Source organism: Salvelinus sp. IW2-2015, unplaced genomic scaffold (assembly GCF_002910315.2).
Source record: "Salvelinus sp. IW2-2015 unplaced genomic scaffold, ASM291031v2 Un_scaffold3310, whole genome shotgun sequence".
Lineage (NCBI taxonomy): Eukaryota > Metazoa > Chordata > Actinopteri > Salmoniformes > Salmonidae > Salvelinus > Salvelinus sp. IW2-2015.
Window position 1 is genome coordinate 1 of NW_019944594.1, and position 25,617 is coordinate 25,617.

The 25,617-nt window shown below is 46.0% G+C and overlaps 2 long non-coding RNA genes across 2 annotated transcripts in view; both read left to right on the forward strand.

The window, feature by feature from the left end:
• Positions 1-658: 658 nt before the first annotated feature.
• Positions 659-7,105, forward strand: LOC112075637 (uncharacterized). Its single transcript, XR_002895018.2, has 4 exons — positions 659-1,092; positions 2,676-2,797; positions 6,918-6,972; positions 7,053-7,105. It is a non-coding gene; the product is annotated as an uncharacterized lncRNA (long non-coding RNA).
• Positions 7,106-11,250: 4,145 nt separating this feature from the next.
• Positions 11,251-25,617, forward strand: part of LOC112075639 (uncharacterized) — a 47,799-nt gene continuing 33,432 nt past the window's right edge. Inside the window, exons 1-4 of the long non-coding RNA XR_011477446.1 lie at positions 11,251-11,343; positions 11,629-11,792; positions 13,291-13,383; positions 24,892-24,940. This is a non-coding gene — a long non-coding RNA (uncharacterized lncRNA). The remainder of the gene's footprint in view (positions 11,344-11,628; positions 11,793-13,290; positions 13,384-24,891; positions 24,941-25,617) is intronic.

The following is a 25,617-nucleotide window of genomic DNA, read 5'->3' on the forward strand; positions in this document are numbered from 1 at the left end:
GTACTGGACCTGCTAGACATCACATCTGGTCTCTCTGTCCAGTGGTGTACTGACCTGTTAGACTCACATCTGTCTCTCTGTCCAGTGGGTACTGACCTGTAAGACTCACATCTGTCTCTCTGTCCAGTGGTGTTACTGAACCTGTAGACATCACATCTGTCTCTGTCACATGGTGTACTGACCGTAACATCACATCTGTCTCTGTCCAGTTGGTGTACTGACCTGTAGACATCACATCTGTCTCTGTACAGTGGTGTACTGACCTGTAGACATCACATCTGTCTCTGTACAGTGGTTTACTGTATCCTACTCGCTGTGTTCATGGTTATTAATGAAAGTGTTTGGCAGGTTTTTTTCTGAATCTTCAGCTAATTATTATCCACTTGCCTGTGAGGGTTGTCTTGTTTCAACTTGCAGGCTGTGTGTTTGAGTTCAAGAGTCTTGTTTCAACTTGCAGGCTGTGTGTTTGAGTTCAAGAGTCTTGTTTCAACTTGCAGGCTGTGTGTTTGAGTTTTCAAGAGTCTTGTTTCAACTTGCAGGCTGTGTGTTTTGAGTTCAAGAGTCTTGTTTTCAACTGCAGGCGTTGTTTGAGTTCAAGTCTTGTCAACTTGCAGGCTGTGTTTGAGTCAAGAGACTTGTTTCAACTTGCAGCTGTGTTTTGAGTTCAGAGTCTTGTTTCAACTTGCAGGCTATGTGTTTGAGTTCAGAGTCTTGTTTCAACTTGCAGGCTGTGTGTTTGAGTTTCAAGAGTCTTGTTGCAAGCTTGAGGCTGATTTGATGCTCCTCATTGATCTCTGAAATCTATTAGCCTTTATTTTTAACCCTAATTGTGTAATGAATATCATTTATTTGCTATAATACGTCTTACTAATTCTGTTTTCAATGGCTTGTATTGATCCCGGCTCCGTCCGGCTCCAGGGTAGATTGGAGGCTGTAGGTGAATGATAAATGTTTTGCAGGCTGGTGATGTACATTGAAAGAGACATCAGGCAGGCCCACGCCAGGAAGAGCTACAAAGCAGCAATGAATACCTGTCAAAATGCCTCGATCTGCTCATCCGTCACGTCGTGCTGCAGCTGCCAGCCATTCTGGGTAAATCAATCACAATAACACAAAAACCACAAGCACTAAGAGGAGATGAGGAGAGGAGAGGGGAGGGGAGGGAGAAGAGAGGAGGGAGGGAGATGAGAAGAGGGAGGGGAGAGGAGAGAGAAGAGGGGAGGGAGAAGAGAGGAGGAGGGGAGATGAGAAGAGGGGAGGGGAGGGGAGAGGAGTGAAGTGAAGTGGGGTGAGGGAACTTGCATCAATGGCTGGATGGAGCAAGCCAATTTGATTCTCCCTCTTTTTAATTACCTTTCTGATTGAATTTTAAATCACCCAGCCAGGTATTGTACCTTTCCTGACGTTTAATTTGTTAAATCAGTGCTGCTAACATGGCACGTCTCCCCATCAGAGGGCCGGAAGCCGAACCCAACTGGTTCAAACCGGTCCGGGCTCATTCTCCTCTAAGATCACTGGAGGGAGAGGAGAGAGAGGAGAGGAGAGGAGAGAGAGGAGAGGAGAGAGGAGGAGAGGTATGGGGACGGATGGGGAGATCACAGGGAGAGGAGGAGATAGGAGAGGGGGAAGGGTGGGGTGGGTGGGGAGAGAGACTGAAGGGGAGGAGAGGTGATGAAAAGGGAGAGGAAAGGGCGGGGGAGAGAGAACCCTCTCTCTGTACTCTGTAGATGACATTGCTGTCTGTCTGTCACCCCTCTGTACTGTGTAGATGACATGCTGTTGTTCTGTCACCCCTCTGTTACTGTGTAAATGATGTGCAGTCTGTCACCCCTCTGTCCTCTGTACTGTGTAGATGACATGCTGTCTGTCTGTCTGTCTGTCACCCTCTCTCCTCTGTACTGTGTAGATGACATGCTGTCTGTCTCTCACCCCTCTCTCCTCTGTCCTCTGTACTGTGTAATGACATGCTGTCTGTCTGTCTCTCACCCCTCTCTCCTCTGTCCTCTCTACTGTGTAGATGACATGCTGTCTGTCTGTCTCTCACCCCTCTCTCCTCTGTCCTCTGTACTGTGTAGATGACATGCTGTCTGTCTCTCACCCCTCTCTTCTCTGTCCTCTGTACTGTGTAGATGACATGCTGTTCTGTCTGTCTGTCCTCTGTACTGTGTAGATGACATGCTGTCTGTCCTCTGTACTGTGTAGATGACATGCTGTCTGTCTCTCACCCCTCTCTTCTCAGTCCTCTGTACTGTGTAGATGACATGCTGTCTGTCACCCTCTCTTCTCTGTCCTCTGTACTGTGTAGATGACATGCTGTCTGTCTGTCTCTCACCCTCTCTCCTCTGTCCTCTGTACTGTGTAGATGACATGCTGTCTGTCTGTCTCTCACCCCTCTCTTCTCTGTCCTCTGTACTGTGTAGATGACATGCTGTCTGTCTGTCTCTCACCCCTCTCTCCTCTGTACTGTGTATATGACATGCTGTCGTCTCTCACCCCTCTGTCCTCTACTGTGTGGATGACATGCTGTCTGTCTCTCACCCTCTCTCCTCTGTCCTCTGTACTGTGTAGATGACATGCTGTCTGTCTGTCTCTCACCCTCTCTCTCCTCTGTCCTCTGTACTGTGTAGATGACATGCTGTCTGTCTTCTCTCTCCTCTGTCCTCTGTACTGTGTAGATGACATGCTGTCCGCGCTGGGCAGTATAGTGGGCAGGAAGCATCCCTCCACTGTTCAGGCCAAGCAGCTGAAACAGAGTGTACCCATGATGACTGTGATGCTCCACCTCCTCACCTCTCAGGTAACCCTTCCTACTGTACACAGGTATGTCACGAAACTGTCTGTTAGGGCTGGCCACTATACCGTATTCTACCATATACCGCTATTGATGCACGGACCGGTTTGGGTTTTTACTTAAGCAGTAATGCACCTCGGGGTTTGTGGTATATGGCCAAATAACCACAGCTAAAAAATGTTCTTATACACGACGCATCGCGGAGTACAGCCTGGACACAGCCCTTAGCCGTGTATATTGGCCATATACCACAAACCCCGTAGGTACTTTATTGCTATTATAAACTGGTTACCAATGGAATTAGAGCAGTAAAAATACATGTTTTGTCATACCTGTGGTATACGGTCTGATATACCATGGCTGTCAGCCAATCGGTATTCAGGGCTCGAACCACCCAGTTTATAATTTAACTTATATAACGGTATTTGAATGTTTGTTTGTTAAATGTTAAACGCAGTGTGTAACATCCCTTTTTATAGTTTACTTCGCTACTTGAGTCATCTCCTCTACTCTCTCTCTCTCCATGCAGCTTTCCACACAGACCTAGCCCCGCCCCACACAGACCTAGCCCCGCCCCACACAGACCTAGCCCCGCCCCACACAGCCATAGCCCGCCCCACACAGACATAGCCCCGCCCCACACAGACCTAGCCCCCCCCACACAGACATAGCCCCGCCCCACACAGACCTAACCCCGCCCCTGTCACTTAAGGAGCACATTTGTTGTTCCTCGACCAGGGGACACTGGTTCAGTCTGCATGGTCACTGCAGCACATACAACAATGTTGATGACAACGACGCTGTTTTCACTTTGCTTCTTAATATAAATCCACTAGTGTTTTATAATTACACTATTATTTTTGTTTCTTATATCTGCAAACAGCTAGTTTGTATTTTTATTAGCAAGTTGGCCTAAATTGTGTTAGCCTCTAATGCTAATCGCTCTTTAGCTGGCTAGCTAGCTATTAATAAATGTACTGAATCAGAGCAAACGTAATTAGCTATACTGCCTGATAATACCAGTGATGGTTTAGACCTAAATCAGCCTGCTGTCTAAATCAGAGGACTACGCGAAGCATGAATATGTTAGCTACATGAAGTAGCTAAGAGAAAACATTAAATGTAGCCAAAGATGATATTGTCTCCCTTAGGAAACCCTTAGGTTCCTACCCTGTCACAATAACTCCTCCCTGCACTTTCATTCATTGTCACGTCAAACAACACTGTATCATTATATTCTAACTATATAATTAGAATAATCATTATATTCCATGATTCCAACGGTTCACCCAACTTTTTTGCTCTAAATGCAAGCCAAATCACAATTGGAACATTTGGTTAAAAATAAGGCCTAGATTGTTTGCCCATACTGTTCAGCCCTACAGTACGTGGCAGTGTGGAAATGATCTCAAAAGAGTGCAGGAAATGCAGAAATTTATGAAAATGCTGAATTTTGGGGGGTTTGAATTGAACAGGATAAAACAATTAGAATGGAGAAAGACCCATTGAAATCACAAAATAGCACTGCGTTCGGCCACCCCCCCTTCTGTGCGTTCGGCCAACCCCCCCTTCTGTGCGTTCGGCCACCCCCCACCCCCCCTTCTGTGCGTTCGGCCACCCCCCACCCCCCCTTCTGGCGTTCGGCCACCCCCCCTTCTGTGCGTTCGGCCACCCCCCACCCCCCCTTCTGTGCGTTCGGCCACCCCCCACCCCCTTCTGTGCGTTCGGCCACCCCCCCACCCCCCCTTCTGTGCGTTCGGCCACCCCCCCCCCCCCTTCTGGTGCGGTGCGGCACGGCGCCACCCCCCCACCCCCCCTTCTGTGCGTTCGGCCTCCCCCCCTTCTGAACCAACAGTTGCATCTTCAGATGAATGCACTGACTGTAAGTCACTCTGGATAAGTGCTTCTGCTAAATGACTCAAATGTAAAAAAAAAAATAAAAAAAATAAAGCACATTTACAACTTCTATTATTCAAAACCATAAGATACTTTCATGTCGTCCATTTTTTTTTTTAATGACCATGATATTATTGTTTGGTCATATCGCCCAGCCCTGCTTTGTGTGTGTGTGTGTACAGATCAAGTACGGTACGTGCGTGATTGCGAAATGAGATCACTTGTTTAATAAGATGGGACCTCAGTCAGTTATAATTGATTCACAAGCTAATGTCCAGGATGGGTCAGGATCTCTGACACTATTGAATAACTCCCAATTGTCTGTTTGAACATCTTATAGCATCTCTCCATCATAAAACATACAGCACACTGCCTAGAGGCTTCAACTGATGCTTATTGATACATTTCTGAAACCCTTCTGCGGTTATGTCCACTCCTACCACCTAGAGCCAATGAATCAGGGGGTTAGCTTTAAGAGCTGTGAGTCTCTCTCCTCATGCAAACCAACAGAGATCATAATCAACTTTATCACAGGCAGAGTAGAGCAGGGAACTGTGCCAGAGACCACGGCTCATCTGAGCACTGCCGCAGCTAATTGGATTAGAATGCTGCAGTCGAACAGTCACACACACACACACGCACACACACACACACACACGCATCAAGTACTGTGTGCAATGAGCGTCAATAACCTTGATACGTAATTGAAGTTGCTTGGTTTTATGCTTACATACAGTATCTGAGCTGTTTGGAGTGGTGAAACTGATGTGGTTGTTTACCAATATGCTTCTGGTTCACCTGGATACCTGTCGGCTGGCCAACACTGAGAGGGTGTCAAATAATAAACCAGCTTAACAAGGAGAAGTTGAAATATTCACACCCCACCTACTGTACATCTGACGTCAAAGTGTGTTTTCTATGTTACTGTGGCAAAACAGATTTAGATATCAAAGTCATAGCTGATGCACTATTGAAGTTTACATTTAGGCTAAACTTTTAATCATCTTTTCCAAAGCCATGATTACTAATAGATAATATATCCAGAGATGTCACATAAACGTCTAGAAAATGCATTAAAGGTTGTTATTTTCATCCCACTCTGCCTCACAGACAGATTATTGCCAGTTGCCAATAGACATGGTGTGGAGATTGGATTTAGTGGTGACTGTTTCAATTGAGCAGAAATGATTAATATGACTAAATCTTAGCGAGAGAGATGCTTGTCAACAAGCAGCCTGCTGGATGAAACCATGCAGTGATTAAATATCGCTCCTTCATTTCCCTGCCATTCTTCACGGAGACTAGACAACACCACCACAGCCTTGAGCGTCTCATTAGAAAAGTAATAACTTGTCACTCTCATAGATCCCCCCTCTGCCATTGCCTCATTTTACAAGGTAACGCATTTACTAGTCTGTTAAATGGGGTCACTGTGTTATTTATCTGTGATGTGACAGATAGCTGTCCCTAATAGCGGTGGTCCTTGCCATGCGTGGGTATTAACATGGTGATATTAAAACTAACTGTAGCTGGACTCTGATGTGAGTCTGGTCTTACTGATGATATTAAAACTAACTGTAGCTGGACTCTGATGTGAGTCTGGTTTACTGTATGATATTAAAACTAACTGTAGCTGGCTCTGATGTGAGTTCTGGTCTTACTGATGATATTAAAACTAACTGTAGCTGGGCTCTGATGTGGACTGATGCTCTGGTTTACATCTATGTGTCAGTCACTTTACTACAGGCCACGTCTGCCCTGGAGCTCGTTATCAATACATGTATGGAGCAGTCCTTTAATGTTGTTTGGAGTGTTTGTTTTAGTGGATGCACTCTCTCCTCTCTCTCGTGTGTGTGTGTGTGTGTGTGTGTGTGTGTGTGTGTGTGTGTGTGTGTGTGTGTGTGTGTGTGTGGTGTGTGTGTGTGTGTGTGTGTGTGTGGTGTGTGGTGTGTGTGTGTGTGTGTGTGTGTGTGTGTGTTTGTGGTGTTGCACTGCTGGACCTGGTGAGAAAGAGAAAACGACGCTCTACTGTGGGTTGACAGCTCAGTGGGGCTTACGAAGCCTCTGCTTACAGGAGCAGAGAAAGTAGGCAGGGAATTAAGAGTTAGAGAGGAGGACAGGTTGGCTGAGGTCAGAGAGACAGAACTTACTGTAACTGGGACACAAGTGTAATATCTATCTCCCTTTCCCTCTCTCTCTCTCTCTCTCTCTCTGTCTCTCTGTTTTTTAGATATTCAGGCCACAGGTGTGACTGAGGAGTTTTCTTCAAATTTGGAGCACTGCTGGTAAGTCATTGAGACAGCGATTGTAGTGGTTATAGTCCCATGGCCTTCTGCACCCTCATTTCTTATGTTTTGTCTTCCAGAATCACATAACATCTATTGATGCCAGTGAGACCAGTTTGGGCAGTGCAATAGGTGAGTGAATATCACGCTTGCTTTATCACTGGTTATTAGTAGTATAGGTTTCATCTGGAGAACTGCCCATATAAGTCCATACTGTAGGTGTAACCTGCTGCTTGATTCCCAGACAAGCAGGTTCAGAGAGCTGATCAGGAAACACTCTGTCAGCTGTGGAGGCCATCACCCAGCACCCAGCCCTGCTGATGCCCCATCACTGTACTGTGAGTAGGATCCTAGTCCCTAACCTCTTAGCCCCTTAGCCCAAACTCCTTAGCCCCTAGTCCCTAACCCCCTAGTTCCTAGCCCTAGTCCTAATCTCATAGTCCCTGGCCCTTAGCCCCTAACCCCTAACCCCCTAGTTCCTAACCTCTTAGCCCTAACCCCTTAGCTCCTAAACCCTGGCCCCTTAGCCCCAAACCCTTAGCACCTAACCTCTTAGCCCCTAGTCCCTAACCTCTTAGCCACTAACCCTTACCCCCTAACCCCTTAGCCCCTAGCCACTAACCCCCTCACCCCTTAGCCCCAACCCTTAGCCCTAACCTCTTAGCCCCTAACCTCTTAGCCCCTAGTCCCTAACCTCTTAGCCACTAACCCTTACCCCCTAACCCCTTAGCCCCTAGCCACTAACCCCTCACCCATACCCCAACCCTTAGCCCCTAACTCTTAGCCCTATCCATTAACCCCTTAGCTCCTAACCTCTTAGTCCCTAACCTCTTAGCCCTAGTCCCTAACCTCTTAGCCCCAACCCCTTACCCCCTAACCCCTTAGCCCCTAGCCATTAACCCTTAGCTCCTAACCTCTAGTCCCTAACCTCTTAGCCCTAGTCCCTACCTCTTAGCCACTAACCCTTACCCCTAACCTCTTAGCCCCTAGCCACTAACCCCCTTAGCCCCAACCCCTTACCCCTAACCCCTTAGCCCTAGCCATTAACCCTTAGCCCTAACCCTTAGCCCCTAACCTCTTAGCCCCGTAACCTCTTAGCCCTAACCCCTTAGCCACTAACCTCTTAGCCCCTAACCTCTTAGCCCCTAACCTCTTAGCCCCTAGCCACTAGCCTCTTAGCCCCGATCCCCCAACTCCTTCGCTCCTAACCCCTTAGCCCCTAGTCCCTAACCTCTTAGCCACTATCCCCTAACCACTAGCCCCTAACTCCCTAGCACAACAGTCTCTTTTCACCCTCTAGGCTCTATTAACGCCCCATCACTGTACTGTGAGTCTGGCCCTGTGGTCTGCAAGGCGCCTGCAGCAACAGCAGCTCCCTAAGCCCTAGGCACTGCAGCCTGCAGCAACACTGGCCTCGTCCAGAAACAACCCTTGACCCCTAACCCCTAGGCACTGGTCCACTCAGATGTCCACTCAGCTTCTCGACACTTATGTAGATCTAAGGACTAGTGGTTAGGGGTTGTCTACCAGCCCTGTACTTCCCTCCCCAACACAGGGCCCTGGCATGGGGGGTTGACTTGGAGTAGTCATGTATGGTGTTGGAGAGAGACTGTCAGTCCAGCAGACCATCAGTTGTGCTGTCTCAGAGGAACTCCAGCAGAGTGCAGCTGGGCCTTGGTCTGGTCTGAGGAGACTGTGTAATGAATATTGACATACAGGAAGGAGCTGGGCCAGGCACGGCCTGAGTCCTAAATGGAGCGCTATTCCCAATATACTATTGGCCATGGTCAAAAGTAGTGCACTATAAAGGGAATAGGGTGCCATTTGGGACGCAGACAGGAAGTAATGAGTTGAAGAGGCTTGATGTTCCTGTGAAGAAGAAGAGCAGCTCCTCTGATACTAAGAAGAAGAAGAAGCACAGCTCCTCTCATACTGAGTAACATGAGAAGAAACTTGAATTACATGTCTGACACTAGTCATTAGATTCCGCTGAGCGTTGTCTGTCAGCGGTGGGGTTTTGGGAAGGGAGCAGTACACACACACACACACACATGCATGAGTACACACACATACACACACAGTTTAATGTTTCCTTTTGTTCCCGAGTGGCGCAGTGGTCTAAGGCACTGCATCTCAGTGCAAGAGGCGTCACTACAGTTCCTGGTTCGAATCCAGGCTGTATCACATCCGGCCGGTATTTGGAGTCCCATAGGGCGGCGCACAATTGGCCCAGCGTCGTCCGGATTTGGCCGGGGTAGGGAGTCATTGTAAATAAGAATTTGTTCTTAACTGACTTGCCTAGTTAAATAAAGGTTAAATAAATTGTTGGAACAAGCTCTCTGCAGAGGTGAACCACAGCAATATCGGATCTAGTCATCTGTTTTTAGTTTGATCTATTTATACTCTTGACTGGCTGTTGCCTGATAGAAAAGCTTCTTCTGAGTCAGACAGACACTTAAAAACAGTTTGCACGGCGGAGGGAGAATGTGTGCTAAACAGAATATAATGGGAAATAGGCGACAGCAAAGCACAACAGTCTCTTCTGATGGATATATTCTAATAAACAACAAAGGTGCTCAATGGATCCATCCCAAATGGCACCCCAATCCCCTTATACAGTAGTGCACTGCTTTTGTCCAGGGCGCATAGGGCTCTGGTCGAGGGTAGTGCACTATATAGGGAATAGGCTGCCATTTGGGATGGATCCATCAAGACACAGTACATCCTTTATACCCACCTCAGGCTTCTTATTCTAATGTTGTCTCCTGTTTAGATTACATCCTCGTTGAGACTAGAACAGAACAGAGCGTTTACTGTTGTTTCTATGGAAATAGTCCTCATCATAATAGACGAGAACAAAACAGAGCGTTTACTGTTGTTTCTAATGGAAATAGTCCTCATCATAATAGACGAGAACAAAACAGAGCGTTTACTGTTGTTTCTATGGAAATAGTCCTCTCATATAGACGAGAACAAAACAGAGCGTTTACTGTTGTTTCTATGGAAATAGTCCTCATCATAATAGACGAGAACAAAACAGAGCGTTTACTGTTGTTTCTATGGAAATAGTCCTCTCATAATAGACGAGAACAAACAGAGCGTTTACTGTTGTTTCTATGGAAATAGTCCTCATCATAATAGACGAGAACAGAACAGAGCGTTTACTGTTGTTTCTATGGAAATAGTCCTCCTCATAATAGACGAGAACAAAACAGAGCGTTTACTGTTGTTTCTATGGAAATAGTCCTCATCATAATAGACGAGAACAAAACAGAGCGTTTACTGTTGTTTCTATGGAAATAGTCCTCATCATAATAGACGAGAACAAAACAGAGCGTTTACTGTTGTTTCTATGGAAATAGTCCTCATCATAATAGACGAGAACAAAACAGAGCGTTTACTGTTGTTTCTATGGAAATAGTCCTCATCATAATAGACGAGAACAAAACAGAGCGTTTACTGTTGTTTCTATGGAAATAGTCCTCATCATAATAGGGATGGATCCAATTGTTATTTAAAAGCGCTCACATCAGGTGTTTATGATCGAAGGACAGGGGCAACATGATATTTACATCGAGATTGGGAGTGCTCACATCAGGTGTTTATGATCGAAGGACAGGGGCAACATGATATTTACATCGAGATTGGGAGTGCTCACATCAGGTGTTTATGATCGAAGGACAGGGGCAACATGATATTTACATCGAGATTGGGAGTGCTCACATCAGGTGTTTATGATCGAAGGACAGGGGCAACATGATATTTACATCGAGATTGGGAGTGCTCACATCAGGTGTTTATGATCGAAGGACAGGGCAACATGATATTTACATCGAGATTGGGAGTGCTCACATCAGGTGTTTATGATCGAAGGACAGGGGCAACATGATATTTACATCGAGATTGGGAGTGCTCACATCAGGTGTTTATGATCGAAGGACAGGGGCAACATGATATTTACATCGAGATTGGGAGTGCTCACATCAGGTGTTTATGATCGAAGGACAGGGGCAACATGATATTTACATCGAGATTGGGAGTGCTCACATCAGGTGTTTATGATCGAAGGACAGGGGCAACATGATATTTACATCAGAGTTGGAGTGCTCACACAAGTGCTCGATTTCATTGCTCCTCCCTTTAATAGACAACATGTTTTAAAGAAAAGACGTGATTATACATTTGCATGTGATGAATAAATGACTTGTAGGTGATGTATAATAGGAGTCAAATGGAAATACTGTCTTATATTAGGTTTATGTGTTGTTTATTTGATGTTTATGGTTTATTTGGTTTAAGAAAATGTTTTATCTCTTCAAGGTTGTTGTTGCATTCTTCCTCCACTGACTTCTCTTGCCTTCAGTAAAAACGGTAAGGAACGGCTGGGTCATGTGCTCTCCATGCTTAACATCTCAGGACATAGATAGGCAGTCTGGAACGTGCCCATTCTGCAATGTTCCTATCTAGCATGGCACACAGCAAGGCCCTTGGTCTAAAGTTAACCACAACTGCATGTGCTTGGTATTGTAGTAAATGTTTTGATTTGTATGTAAGGTAATATCAGCTCTCTCACTGCAGAGGGTCTGCATGGATCAATAATGCTGTGTGTGTGTGTGTGTGTGTGTTACATGCTCTGTGCTCTGTGTTGTGTTGTAGTGGAGTGGCGTATCGTCAGCTTGCGGGTTCTGTCAGAGATCACACTGCTGCTGCTGAGCCAAGAGGCCGTGGAGGAGGGGAGAGGAAGGAGGAGAGGAGAGAGAGAGAGTGCAACTCTTCAACTGGCAGACTACTGACTCTCATTACAGAGCCCTTCTTCCACAGTGAGTATGCTCTCTCCGCATCTCTCTTCTCTACCCTCTCTATCACTCTGCTCTCCCCTACCCTCTCTATCACTCTGCTCTCCTCTACCCTCTCTATCACTCTGCTCTTCTCTACCCTCTCTATCACTCTGCTCTTCTCTACCTCTCTCTCCTGCATCTCTCTCCTCTACCCTCTCTATCACTCTGCTCTCTCTACCTCTCTCCTGCATCTCTCTCCTCTACCCTCTCTATCACTCTGCTCTTCTCTACCCTCTCTCCTGCATCTCTCTCCTCTACCCTCTCTATCACTCTGTCTTCTCTACATTTTCCCTCTCTCTCCTGCATCTCTCTCCTCTACCCTCTCTATCACTCTGCTCTTCTCTAACTTTTCCCTCTCTCTCCTGCATCCTCTCCTCTACCCTCTCTATCACTCTGCTCTTCTCTACATTTTCCCCTCTCTCTCCTGCATCTCTCTCCTCTACCCTCTCTATCACTCTGCTCTTCTCTACATTTTCCCTCTCTCTCCTGCATCTCTCTCCTCTACCCTCTCTATCACTCTGCTCTTCTCTACATTTTCCCTCTCTCTCCTGCATCTCTCTCTCTACCCTCTCTATCACTCTGCTCTTCTCTACATTTTCCCTCTCTCTCCTGCATCTCTCTCTCTACCCTCTCTATCACTCTGCTCTTCTCTACATTTTCCCTCTCTCTCTCCTCCCCTCTTAACTCCCCTACCCTCTCTCCCTGCTCTCTCTCTCCGCTCTCCTCATCCTCTCCCCTCTCTCTTATCTCCCCTACACTTTCTTTCATCTCCCCTCTCCTACCCCCCCCTCTCTCCTCTCCTCTACCCTCTCTCTCTCCGCTCTCCTTTACCCTCTCCTCTCCTCTCCTCTCCTCTCTGCTCTCTCCTCTACCCTTTCTCTCTCTACTCTCCTCTACCCTCTCTCTTCTCTACTCTCCTCTCACCCTCTCTCCTCTCCTCTACCTCTCTCCTCTCTCTCTCTACTCTTCCTCTACCTCTCTCTCTCTCTTCTCTCTACTCTCCTCTACCCTCTCCCTTTGTGCCTCCCTGTCTTCAGCTGCTTCTGCAGACTTCTCAACTTTAGCTCATTTAAAAGCTCTGATGACATGGATGAATGAATGACCAGAAACTGAGAGGCAGCCCAGCTCCACTGTTCATCTGGGCCTGTGTGTGTGGAGTGCAGTCAAAGTAGTGAACCTTCTTGTTTTGGCAACTTTATTTGGCCAGTTCCCTAGTGGAGAAATAAACGTTTGAAATAAACGTTTTAGATTTATTGAAATGTTTTTTTCGTTAGTAATTTAGATTTATTGAATTCAATATTTAAGCCAGTCCCCATATGTGTTTGCCAGTGCTCTGCAGAGGATTTCTAGATAGTTAGTAAAACATCTATACACCTATCAACAATCTGTTGAACTAACTAGACCCTAAACCTTTCTGTAGGGGACTACCCAAATAGCTATCCATATAAAGTGTGGCTGATGTCTCTCCTGTGTTGTACAGGTATGAATCTCTCCTGTTGGAGCCAGACCCAATCCCAGTCTACGCTCTCAAGCTGCTGGTGGCCCTCACAGAACACAGCAGCCCCGTCAACAGGTAAAACCTTCTAAACCGGCCTCCCGAGTGGCGCAGCGGTCTAGTCACTGCGTCGCAGTGCTTGAGGCGTCATTACAGACCGACCGTGACCGGGAGACCCATAGCCGACCGTGACCGGGAAACCCATGAGGCGGCGCACAATTGGCCCAGCGTCGTCCGGGTTAAGGGAAGGGTTCGGCCGGCCCGGGATTTCATTGTCTCATCGCGTTCTAGCGACTCCTTGTTGCGGGCCGGGCGCCTGAAAGCTGACTTTGAGCGCCTGCTGGACGGTGTTTCCTCTGACACATTGGTGCGACTGGCTTCCGGGTTAAGCGAGCAGTGTGTCAAGAAGCCGTGCGGCTTGGCAGGGTCGTGTTTCGCAGGACGCACGGCTCTCTAGGGGAGTTGCAGCGATGGGACAAGACTGGAACTACCAATTGGATATCACGATATTGGGGTGAAAAAGGGGTAAAATAAAATAAATAAATAACTTCTAAACCAGGGATCATCAACTAGATTCCGCCGTGGGACGTTTTGTTTCTGGAGTGGATGGTCGGGGGTCCGGAACATAATTACTAATCATTTGTAGACTGCAAACTGACCGCAAGAAGCCCAAACAGATATAATATTAGACTAAACATAATCATTTCAAACCTTGTTTACATTTGTATATAATCACGTATCTCTCTATTATGTGTGGGAATACTTGGGAACAGATTTCAAAATGAAAATAGCTTGGAGCTGATTTCCTGGTGTTTTTACAGTCTTTTATGTCCTACCATGGAAAAAAATATATATATTTTGTGCTCAGAACATTTTAGTTGCCAAATAAAACCATTCAGCCCCGCGGGTTGCCAGCTGGGGAACCATGTTCTAAACCATCTCCAGATAGACAGACTAGGACTGTCATCTTGATGAAAACCAAAGAGTCTAACGAACACAATGTCATCTTGATGAAAACCAAAGAGTCTATCCAACACAATGTCATCTTGATGAAAACCAAAGAGTCTATCCAACACAATGTCATCTTGCTTGATGAAAAAACCAAGAGAGTCTATCCAACACAATGTCATCTTGATGAAAACCAAAGAGTCTATCCAACACAATGTCATCTTGATGAAAACCAAAGAGTCTATCCAACACAATGTCATCTTGAAGAAAACCAAAGAGTCTAACCGACACAATGTCATCTTGAAGAAAACCAAAGAGTCTAACGAACACAATGTCATCAGCCCTTTTCTTGTGGCAACAGGTTACACATCTTGCTGTTGTGATGGCACACTGGTACATTAAGTTGGTAAAAAGTCTCTCCTTCCCTCCCTTGAAGCTGTAAACCAGAAGCTGGTTTTGGACACATCAGATCATTCATGTTATTATTACTACCAGAGAAAACAAAATCATTAAGTCAATAATTGTATTATTTATCAGTATTCTAATACATAGTTTAATATGCTTGACCTTTCTGCAGCATCAGCATGTTGAGGGGTGTTCCAGAGTTGTGGCCTCATGTAGGGAGCAGTGTGGAGCTCAGGCCCAACACTGTGCACTGTTTACCTATTAACACACTGTAGATCCCCCTCCTCCCTCTGTAGCTGCCTGCCTGCGGGGCACAAACTCACAGTACATGGCACATTTAGAATTCAGCTCACACCACGTTTCCTTGGCTTGTCAGAGCCGTTTCCCCCCCTCCTCCGTTCAGTTATCTGAATCATAGGGGAAAGTAGAGCATAAATAAGTGCAAACTTAAGAGAAATACTCACATAGAGACATTATTTAATTGCAGTAGTTGATGCATAAGCACACAGACACGAGGCATTGGCTTGTGCTTATTGAAAGAAAGCTACACTGGTAATGTGATGTTAAAGAGATTCTCAGGAGGTAGGACTCCACTGATATGCTGCAGCAGTAACACACTCACACATGTAAACACGGTCGCATGCAAGGTCACACACACGCGCACACTCACACACACTGGGCTGAAGGAGGGGGAACCGTTCCCTGGGAAAGGAAAGTCATTGATTGATTGATGATTGGGTGTGTCCAACTAGAACCAGCCTACAGGAGAGGTGTGATGTCAGCGCCATGTCGCTGCTGTTCAGGGGAGAACAGTGGAGCTGATAGAAGGAGAACAGGAGAACAGAACAGGGGGGTTAACAGCTCCCGGGGGAGTTTAAAGGAGTCTTTCACCAGCTGGTGGCAACACACACCTCAGCAGTATGTCTGTCATCCTGCTCAATGGCTTTCAGATCATACTGAACCTGGAGCACAAAGAGGAAGACGTAATGTCACTTTTCAACGGGAAATCTGAGAATGTCCTTAAACAACCCGTCCACTCGCTCCCTCTTTGAAGACTTTGTCTGGATCTCAAATGGAACTCTATTCCCTATATAGGGCACTACGTTAGAACAGGACCCATAGGGCTCTAGTCAAAAGTAGTGCTCTATGTAGGGAATAGGGTGCCATTTGGGATGTATAGTATGTTGTAGGTTGCTATAGCTAGCTAGCTAGCTGCTGCAGTTGTATGAGTTTCCTGCGTAGTGTTTAGTATTAACCATGGATATTCCAGTGTTCATCAGAGAGCCAGACTGTCCTCTAACCTAATGGCATGCAGCAGGCAGGCAGACAGGTCCTTTGTGTGCTTGGGTTTTGTAAGGAATATTGATCTGTTACAGAGGAAAGGTCAGACTAAGCCTAAGTTAGGGACTGCTCTGCTTAGCAGAGGTGGGAACGTGATGTTACTGAAAGATGCAGAAGAAGTCGTTAGAATGAATAAGATTTCACTCTGCTGCATAATAAACTGTGAACACCACCACTGCACCATAGTAAGGCGATAGCAGCTTGGTCTGTATACTAAGTAAGGTATTATACGGGTTTACCAATGAATGAAGCCATGTAGGATGATGAAATAGTTGAAGAGCAGTAGATGTCAGGCTGGTCTGGTGCTGGTAGTATACTGTATCTAAAGCATGTTGCCATTGCCTCCCCTCCTCCTCTAGGCCCTCTCATCTGGGTCGATCCTTAGGATGATGAAATAGTTGAAGAGCAGTAGATGTCAGGCTGGTCTGGTGCTGGTAGTATACTGTATCTAAAGCATGTTGCCATTGCCTCCCTCCTCTAGCCCTCTCGTCTGGGTGATCCTCATGAAACAAGGGTACTCTGTTCCCTACATAGTACACTACTATGGACCAGGGGCATGTGGGAGCCACTGTCTGTGATGAATTGAGAGCTGATTTCTCTGTGTTTCTGTACTGCCTGCCTGGTCGTTGAGAAGGTGATGATGGACACCAGCTGGGTGCGCTTACATAGTTTTATCTCTGATCTCCAACACATCCCAGACTGACTGCCATTTCTGTCAAGGCTCTGAACACAAGCCAGCCCCCACACCTCCCTCTGTCTATCTGGCACTGAGAGAGCCAACTGAACTATTCAAATTGATGTCAGCAATCTGCTACACATTCCTGTTGGTTGTATTTCCCTTGTCTGAGACGAGCTATTACATTTACAATGAGAAATTAAATTGCATTTACCACTGCTTGATAAAGTCCTAAAAAAGTGCAGAGCTTTCTCCTTGATGGGTTCTTGCCTAAATTAGATTGCAAATTGGGACATTAACGGGGCTTCATACAAGTATGTCTTTCCCCCTCATTATCAGGTTTGATACAGAGTTCAAACTTTCCAATTATCTGAACCTTTGGCCGTTGTTGCCTTTGTGTGGGCTCAGTCAGTCTGCCTAGCTGTGCCCGCTTTAGCAAGTGAAGCAAAATCAGTTCTATCTGCGGGAACGCTTTTACACCCTGATTAGCAGGAATTTGAAAAATGCTTTTATCCCAGCGGATGCCAGCCTCACAGCTACAGGAAGCCGGCATGCTACCGCTAATAAAAAGCTGATCCTTTCTAATGAGCAGGTTAACGGAGGTTACACGCTGACTACATCAAGGCTACGCTCATCCTGGTATTTTTATTTGATTTGACTGAAGTTTGATATCGTGCTATTGGTCAACGCGGTACCGTTGCCTGGTAGTCTGTGCAGACACAATGAGTGATTGGTCAGTGGGATGAACAGGCATGGGTGTTGCTTTGAATGTGTCGCAAATGGCAGCCTATCGTGCAGTACTTTGGACCAGAGGCCTATGGGCCCTGTTCAAACGTAGGGCACTCTAAAAGGCACAGGGTGCCATTTTGGTCACAGACATTGTTAAAAGCCTGGGATCCCCAGGTGTCCTCTCCTCCCTCCTTTCCTCTCCTCTGTCTGCCACCTGTGCTGCCTGCATGGAGACCTCTGCTCCTCTCTGTTGATTGGAGTGGACAGCAGAGTTGAGTGCGGTCAGAGGAATAGAGCAAAACCTCATCCCTGACTGGGTGTGTTCGTGGGTGTGTTCGTGTGTGTGTTTGTGTGTGCGTTCGTGTGTGTGTAATCAGCTCTGACAGCTGGTGTGTGTAATGGAGGAATGGGAGTGTTACCTCGTACTATCAGTGTCACTGGCCGGTCTGAAGAGCTGACTGGGCTTGAGCTGTATTGGTTTGACATGGCTCAGTGGCAGGCAGCAGCTCTGTTCATTCAGCCTCAGCTTCTCCCTCTGACAGGCAGCAGAGATGACCTGCAGGACTGTCTGTGTCACACTCTCTGACAGTCAGGGGAGCCATGTGTAGCAAAGTGGATGGGAACAGTGCAAAGTAAAGGATAGAGACGGCCTCACAATGTTTCCAGAGTGAGGTTGGAAGATGTTTTACTGGCACGAATGTACACTATTACTGTACACTCCACCTTTCAGACTTTAAATGATTACATCACTATATACAGTGCCTTCAGAAAGTATTCATACCTCTTGACTTCTCCCACATTTTGTGTTACATTTTAAATTCCGTCTGTATCACAATACCCGATAATTACAAAGTGTCACCCCCTGACCTTAGAGAGCCTTTTTTATTCTCTATTAGGTTAGGTCAGGGTGTGACTTGGGTGGGCAAATCTATGTTTCTATTTCTTTGTTGGCCTAGTATGGTTCCCAATCAGAGGCAGCTGTTTATCATTGTCTCTGATTGGGGATCATACTTAGGCAGCCCTTTTTCCCACCTTAGATTGTGGGATCTTGATTTTGTATAGTTACTGGGTAGCCAGCAGAACGTTACGTTCGTTTATATTTTGGTGTTTTTTTGGTGTTCATCAAATAAAGAAAGATGTACGCTTACCACGCTGCACCTTGGTCTCTTCATTCCATCAACGAACACGACACGAAGTGCAAAGCCAGAATTTGTTCTTAACTGACTTGCCTAGTTAAGATAAAGGTAAAAATCTCAAATCTAAATTAACATGTTTTAGACATTTTAGCAAATTTATGGCAAATGAAATACAGATATCTAATTTACATAAGTATTCACACCCTGAGTCAATACTTTGTAGAAGCACCTTTGGTGGCGATTACAGTTTAATTCTTCGTTGCAGATTTTCTCAAGCTTTGTTAAGTTAGATGGGGAGTTGCGGTGACCAGCATCTTCAAGTCTTCCCACAGATTTTCAATGGAAATCAAGTCTGGGCTTTGGCTGGGCCACTCAAGGACTTTCACATTATAGTTCTGAAGCCATTCCAGTGTGGCTTTGCTGTATTCTTGGGGTCCTGTTGGAACGTACATCTTCGCACCCAGTCTAAGGTCTTTGCACTCTGAAGTGGGTTCTCATCAAGGATTTGCCTGTATTTTGTTCCCTCTGTCCTTACCAGTCTCCCAGTCCCTGCCGCTGAAAGCATCCTCATAGCATGATGCTGCCACCATGCTTCAGGGTAGGGATGGTGTTAGAGGGGTGTGAACTATGCATGGTTTTCTCCAGACATATCGCTTTGCATTCAGGCAAAATAGTTACATTTTTGTCTCATCAGACCATAGGATATTTTGTCTTTATGAGTCATGTGCCTTTTTGCAAACTGCAGGTGTGCTGTCATGTGCCTTTTTCTTAGGAGTGGCTTCTGTTTGGCCACTCTCTCATAAAGCCCMGATTGGTGAAGTGCTATAGAGACTGTTGTCCTTCTGGCAGGTTCTCCCATCTCAGCCAAGGAACTCTGTTGTTCTGTCAGAGTGGTCATTGGGTTCTTGGTCACCTCCCTGATCAAGGTCCTCATTGCCCTGTTGCTCAGTTTGGTCAGATGGCCAGCTCTAGGCAGGGTCTGGGTAGTTCCATTTTTTGTTGTTTTTACATTTCTCAATGATGGAGACCACTGTGCTCTTGGAAACTTAACACTCTAGAACTTGTTTTATACTCTTCCCCAGATATATGCCTCATCACAATTCTATCTCGGAGAGATACGGACAGTTCCTTGGTATAGTTTCTGCACTGTCAACTGTAGGACCTTGTATAGACAGGTGTGTTTCTTTCTAAATCATGGCCAAACAATTGAATTGGCCACAGGTGGACTCCAATCAAGTTGTAGTGGCATCTCAAGGATGATCAAAGGAAATTGGATGCACCTGAGCTCAGTTTGGAGTGTCATAGCAAAGGGGTGTGAATACTTATGTAAATGAAATGTTTCTGTATTTCATTTACAATACATTTGCAAACATTTCAAAAAACATGTTTTCACTTTGTCATTATGGGGTATTGTGTAGATAGGTGAGAGAAAAATATATATAAAGGAATAATCCGCCCCCAGAAATAAAATCATGAAACTCCTGTCAATTTGGTGAAAGCCTATGTTCTATCGCTGGGTAAAATAACAGATATCCCCGTGATTTAACTTCTATTTGGTCCGTCTTAGGAAATCGTGTAGAAATGCGTCTTCACTACATCATTCTCGTCATAAGGGTTAACACACTATCAGATTTAATAACGCCTTTAAAACAATGACCTGCTCTCCAGATTGCCAAATCAGTATATAGAACACATACATCCATCTATATACTCATGACAAAGTAGAGATTTTGCTTAGATGTACCCAATCTAAACAGTGTAGCAAATTATTCAACTTCAAGTACCATGTCGCAATGCCCCCTGTGTGTCTGTGGGAAGCAGAGATATTACAGAAAGGAGGAGATAGGAATCCCACTGGGCAATGAATGGAGAAACGCCCCACCCAACTGACTGTCGAGCTAGCTAGCTAGCTGGCCAGCCAGCCCAGAGAGAGAGAGCATTGCATTGAGGGTTTTGTAGTAGACTTGAGCTGCAACAGATTTCCAAAAACTATTTTCACATGTTTCTACCAACCGTGTTATAATGACCAAATTATTATAACTTGTTCCCAAAAAATATATTCAAATATGAGTGTTATTTAACACTTAATCAATATGAATCAGTGGTTTGGGCTGGATTATCCCTTTAATCCATTTTGAATTCAGGCTGTAACACAACAAAATGTGGAATAAGTCAAGGGGTAAGAATACCTTCTGAAGGCACTGTCTGTACCTAATCTTAAAGCTAGAATCCTTAATTGAAACAATAACAAAGCGATCACCAGCCTCTGTTTTGGGAAAAAGCTTAGAGATGGTCCTGGAGAAATATAACCACACTCAAATTCATAGACAGAGCTATGGATGCAAGGACTGACCATCCATGATATCAGAATTATAGATTTAACCATGTTTTGAGGCTATACAGTCGTTATTAACATTTGCATTGTTAACATTGGGGTAAATTAAGCTTATTTTGGGTTCTGATGGGGTATGACAGTTGAACTAAGCACATGAGGCATTTATGAGTTATATTCTTCAAGAATCAATGGGGACATATCATTGATTTACATTTTAATGTATGTAGTATCTAAGGATTCTGTCTTTAAATACTCAGCATAATGGTAGTGGCAAAACAAGACACCATCGGATGTTCGTTTTGAGAGAGAGAGAGAGAAAAAAGGGCTTTTTAATATAAAAATCCAAATCCCAACCAGGCAGCTGCCGGAGGATCTGTGATAGCAGACAGACTGTGTTAAATGTCATCCACACATTGTGCCATTATTAAGGAAGCGTGACAGGTTGAATCAGAGCTGTACTCAGGCACACTCTCAACTTCATCAGATTGTAAATAAGATCAGAAGGTTGTCTGCAGCCGTGGAGAATGTGTGCAGAGCGTATCTTATTATTTTGCCCTATAGCCACTCCAGCCTGGCTGGGCAAATGCCACTTCATCCACGCAATCTGCGTCTACATGAAAAGGAGAGTTTTTATCCCCTAACGTTAAGGACAGTCTGTAGATTCTGTATGGCACAGAGATGTATTAAAGTTGAGAAATGAGGTGTACTGTACACGCATACTGTGTGATGCATTAGTTGTCATTAGCCCAAAACTTGTGTAGGATAGTGTTTAGAGAGCCATGGCTTTGACCCAGATAGTGTCCACTGCTGTTGATATGGTTTCAGTTCAGTTCTTCCTTCTCTATAATAAGTCTTCAACAGGCCTGTATCAGTATTACTGGCTGCCTTGACAGGAACTGATTTTGGTACTTCAGTTTCTCTTAACGTGACAGTGATGCAGGGTGCTATCGATTTAGAATGATGTGGAACTGGGAATGCTAACCATGCAGGCTGGGGGTGAGACACTACCACCCTACAGATGGACCTGATTTGTCTCAAGAAATATCCCTCCATTTCTCTGATTTAATGGCTGAAAGCTATGTGAGTCATCACGACACAGGGAAAGGGTTTTCGTTGGCTGGGCCCCCGATGTAGCCTAAGTTGGGCTATAATTTAATGTCACTTCGCACACAGGATGCCTTCAGTTCAATGTAGATGCGTCCCAATTAGCACCCTATCTCCTATATAGTGCTATATAGGGTGTACTTTGGGATGCAGGCTCGGCAATCTGTGAGGCTTGGAGAAGAAGCCTGGCTATTTACACTCCTCTGTCACCCCGTCAGGGAGATAAAGCTTGGCCATTCATCAGTTCTGGTTACACCTCTGTCTAGTTTACTCTCTGGGAGTAAAGTGGAATTACGACCCAGGTCCTCTGCTCACCTTTAACTCTCCATATTTGTTCCTGTTTTGTTTTATGAGCACAATTTAATGTTAATGACGTGTCATCACTCAGGTTCACACGGAGATCGATGGGAGAGGGTTGTTTCTGAACTACAATAATGGAGGAGGTCAGGGAAGAGTGGAGGGAGGTCAGGGAAGAGTGGAGGGAGTGGAGGGAGAGAGGAAAGAGTGGAGGGAGAGAGGAAAGAGTGGAGGGAGAGAGGGCAAGAGTAGAGGGAGAAGCGGAAAGTGGAGGGAGGAGAGGGAAGAGTGGAGGGAGAGAGGGTGGAGAGGAGAGAGGAGGAGAGGGTGGGGCGAGAGAGGAGAGGGTGGAGGGAGAGAGGAGAGGTGGAGGGAGAGAGGAAGAGTGGAGGGAGAGAGGGAAGGGTGGAGGAGAGAGGCAAGAGTGGAGGAAGAGAGGCAAGAGTGGAGGGAGAGAGGGAAGAGTGGAGGGAGAGAGGAAGAGTGGAGGGAGAGAGGAGAGTGGAGGGAAGAGGGTGGAGGGAGAGAGGAGAGGGTGGGGCAAAGGAGGAGAGGGTGGAGGGAGAGAGGGAAGAGTGGAGGAGAGAGGGAAGGGTGGAGGGAGAGAGAGGCAAGAGTGGAGGAAGAGAGGAAGAGTGAGAGAGCAAGAGTGGAGGAGAGAGGCAAGAGTGGAGGAGAGAGGAAGAGTGGAGGGAGAGAGGGAAGAGTGGAGGAGAGAGGAAGAGTGGAGGAGAGAGGATGGAGGAGAGAGGAGAGGGTGGAGGAGAGAGGGAAGAGTGGAGGGAGAGAGGAAGAGTGGAGGAGAGAGGGAAGAGTGGAGGGAGAGAGGGAAGAGTGGAGGAGGAGAGGGGAGAGTGGAGGAGAGAGTGGAGGGAGAAGTGGAGGGAGAGAGTGGAGGGAGAGAGGAAGAGTGGAAGGAGAGAGGAGAGAGTGGAGGGGTGGAAGGAGAGAGGGAAAGAGTGGAGTGTGAGAGGGGAGAGTGGAGGGTGAGTGGGAAGGAGAGAGGGAAGAGTGGAGAAGGAGAGGGAAGAGTGAGAAGGAGAGGGGAGAGTGGAAGGAGAAGAGGGAGAGTGGAAGGAGAGAGGAAGAGTGGAAGGAGAGAGGGAAGAGTGGAGGTAGAGAGGAGAGGAGATGGAGAAGGAGAGGGAGAGTGGAAGGAAGAGGGGGAGAGTGGAGAGGAGAGGGGGAAGAGTGGAGTGTGAGAGGGCAGAGGGGAGAGTGGAAGGAGAGAGGGGAGAGTGGAAGGAGAGAGGGAAGAGTGGAGTGTGAGAGGGGAGAGTGGAAGGAGAGAGGGGAGAGTGGAGGAGAGAGGGAAGGTGGTGCAGATAAGTGGAGATATGGATGGGGGGACAGTTTGTATCTCATATAAGTATGTCTGTTATATAGTACACTGCATATATACAGGTGTAGCATCTTAATTTGATCACTCTTTTGTTACAGAAATGTTCCTGCACCACAGGAAATGCAGATGAGCTTCGGGATTTACATACATTCACTGAAAGCCCACACTAACATACGCTTATATTAACAGTATTGCACTTTTCATGTAGCCTAATAACCTAACCACCAATCAAGCAACATTATAGATTAAGGTTAAAATCCTGTTGCTGCAATATTATTTTGCTGTGACAATTCAGGTCAAATTAAAATCCTACATCTGTAGGCAAACTAATGTAGGCCCCTACAACAAACTTGATATTGTGTAGTTAGTATGAAAGCAGATTGGACAACAACTAGGCCTGGTCAATTTGTGTGTTGTCATCTGTATTTCATGTTCTAGTTTTCTCCTTTCTCAGTATGTTCAGGTTTCCTGCTGACTTCTATGTGACTTTCAACCTCAAGAGGATGTCTCTCTGGTTAATCACAGGCTTGTGTTGTCCCTCTGCACTTTATTGGGAGATTTACTCCTAGCGGCAGTGCTATTTACTCTTATCTGGTGTTCTGCACAATGGCTTAGCTGCCTCACATAAGCTACACTACTTTAGAAACATTTGATGGAATTCTCTTTGGAGGACTGAGGACACCATATATGGAAAACTGGGAAATAAATGTTTCCCAGCCGTGCAATACATCATTGTTATGTAAAAACTCCCTCTAATACGTTTTCTATGGGTGACCTCTAGTCTTGTTTAAATGTGTCTAGCCTGCCTGCCACAATGTTTTCTTCCTTTGAGCACCTCTACACACAAGCTGTAATTGGTTGTGAATCAAAAGGCTTAATCAATAAGGGAGCTGTGGAGAGTCATTTTCAATAAAGATGTACATTACTCCTGGGTGCCGAGGTGTCAGAAGGCTCCTTTCTCCCCGCAGAAGATTAGTCAGAGGTCCTTTTCTCACATGACTGATCTTAGAGGCGAGGCACGCTGCGTTGCCTTCACGCACACACAAACACACACTGAAATACTCACATAGGTTCAGTAGGCCTCAGATTCAAAGGCAATGCATGGACCCTAATGAAGATGAAACGTCTCTCTGTGCTATGAAGGTACCTAAACCTGCCTCTGTGTTTCTCTCACTCTCTTTCTCTCTCTTTGTCTCTCTCTCTTCTCCCCCACTCTCTCCATCTTTCTATCTCTCTCTTTCTCCCTCTCCTCTCTCTCTCTCTCCCTCCACAGCCTGGTCAGAGACAGCAGGATCCTACCTGTTGTCTTTCAACTCATGGCGGTAAGTTAAGAGCCCCACTTAAAATGCTGCTTTTTTTCTCTATACTAAAATCATGTGTTCCAGGAAACTGCTTTGGTGTGCGGTTTTATTTATCACTTGTGTTTCCTGCCCGACTTTTCATTTCCAGGCTCAAGAAAAAAGCTATCTCCTAAAAATATAAGTGGTTTGTCAAATTCCCACCTCCACTCTACTCTGAGTCTGTGTCTCTCTCCGTCTTTTAGATGGCCCGAGGTGGAAACTAGTGGAAAGGAATGTTAGGATGAAAGCCATATTACAAACCACCTTGCTTCCTCCTCCCCCACCCCACCTCGCTTTTTTATCCTCTGTCATGAAAATATACGAGTCCCATTGGGTGGAGAAGACTTTGGGCTATTGGAACATAATTCAAAGGCTGTTATGTGGGGGAATTCTGCTGGGCCAGACATTTTAGCTCGTAAAAACGCCTCCCATCCACCCCACCCCCATCCCACCGCCTGCCTACTTCTCTCTCTCTCTCTGTCATTTCAGGCCGAGCCCGTTTTGCACCAGCAGCGCTCGTTTGCCAGGGTTCTTTATTGATTTATTATGCAAATGAGTGTGCTGTGCGGTGGTGACCCATCACAGTACGTTGTGTAATTGAGTGGCGGAGGGAGCGGAACAGCCTTTTGAGGGGCTGTGCTTAATGGAGTGAGAATATG